This window comes from Tupaia chinensis, unplaced genomic scaffold (genome assembly GCF_000334495.1).
Source record: "Tupaia chinensis unplaced genomic scaffold, TupChi_1.0 Scaffold138665_1, whole genome shotgun sequence".
Lineage (NCBI taxonomy): Eukaryota > Metazoa > Chordata > Mammalia > Scandentia > Tupaiidae > Tupaia > Tupaia belangeri.
In genome coordinates this window covers 1450047-1451732 of record NW_006198557.1, presented here as the reverse complement: position 1 = coordinate 1451732, position 1686 = coordinate 1450047, and the positions used below count along the sequence as shown (strand labels likewise).

Below are 1686 nucleotides of genomic sequence, written 5' to 3'. Positions count from 1 at the left end.
CCAGAGAGAGAAAGCGAGAAAGAAACCGCCAGGTCCAGGACTCGAACCACAGGTGGCCATGTGGGAGTTCAGCACCCTTAATCACCAGCAAATTTTAAGAAAACAAATGTGGGGGACCAGCAGTTGGTGTAATGGCTATGTCACTGGACTCCATGTAGTCAACCACAGTTCGAGTTCCGGACCCGGTGGCTTAAACTCACGCCAGGCACGTGTGCGTGCGTGCCCAAGATCCCGAGAGGAGAATGGAGGAGAAGGGATTGCGGCGTGGCCATCGCCCCTGGGGGGTGATTTCTCGCTTTCTGTCTCTCTGTCTCTGTCTCTCTCTAGTCAAATAAAAAAATAGCGATACTGAATAAAAATAAATAATTATTTTGAAAACCTTTTAAAAATAATAAATAACATTAAATAATTCTTTTTTTTAAAAAAAAATGTGGAACTCTGGAAGGATTCTGAATTCAAATTTCTTCCCAAGTGTCCTCAAGTTACTGTTCTACTTTATGTAAACAGAAACCATAACAGAAATAAACCATAACCATTACAGTGATGTAATACGGGTGTGGTTAGGGCAGAAAGATCCATCTCGTGGCTACTCTCATCGATCAAAACGCTGGCAAGCAAATATAGGTTTTCATATAAGGAGAGCTGTGTAGGGGTACATTTTGTTACAGGCTAGATATATAAGATACATTCAACTCTGCAGGTCTATGGATTCAGCATCCACAGATCCAGCCAGCTGTGGATCAAAACTACAGTGTTCAAGGGCTAGCAGGTGGCATGGAGGTTAAGGTGCTGGATCCCACATGCCGGCTAGGCAGTTTGAGTCCCTGACCCGGTAGTTTGAAAATCACATGCAGGAGTACCAGCAGATGGTGAGATGGTGCAATGATTATGTTGAGGGACTCCCACGTAGTCGACTGTGGTTCGAATCCCAGATCAGCAACTTAGAACATGCCGGGCGCGTGTGCGTGCGTGCCCAAGATCCCAGGAGGAGAGTGAAGGAGGGATTGCAGCATGGCCAACTTCCCTGGGAAGTGATTTCTCACTTTTTACCTCTCTGTCTCTCTGTGTTTCTCTGGCAAACACCCCATAACAAAAAAAAAAAAAAAATCTCTTTTAGAAAAAAAAAAATCACATGGGGTGTGTGTGCATGTGTGCCCCAAATCCCAAGAGGAGAGGAGAAGAGACTGCAGGGAAGGGGGAGGAGGCAGGTGGTGGTTTCTCACTTTCCCTTTCTCTTTGTCTCTGTCTCTCTCTGGTGAGCTCACGAGCCCTGTGGCAAATAAAGTAAAATATACAGTGTTCAGAGGGAAAAGACGGCTGTCGTGTCAATTCAGAAGACTTACAGGTGATTTTTCTTGTTATCATTCCCTAAACAATACAGTATAACAACTATTTACATCGGAAGGACCAGCAGGTGGCGTGGTGGTTAAGGTGCTGGACACTCCCACATGGCCCACTATGGTTCAAGTCCTGGACCTGTGGCTTGCTTTCTCACTTTCCTTCTCTCTGGTCAAATTTAAATAAATAAATGAATAAATAAAATTAAATAAAAATCATTCTTAAATTTTTTTTTAAAAAAAGACTATTTACATTGTATTAGGTATTATACCTAGTCTGGAGTTTGGTATCCACGGGGACCAGTCCCTTGAGGAGACCGAGACATAATTTCATGTATTTGTTCATATA

The 1686-nt window shown here is 43.5% G+C and overlaps 1 protein-coding gene across 1 annotated transcript in view; it reads right to left on the bottom strand.

Moving 5' to 3' along the window:
* Positions 1-1686, bottom strand: part of COL5A3 (collagen type V alpha 3 chain) — a 47033-nt gene that overhangs the window by 20864 nt on the left and 24483 nt on the right. The gene's annotated exons all lie outside the window — the stretch shown is intronic.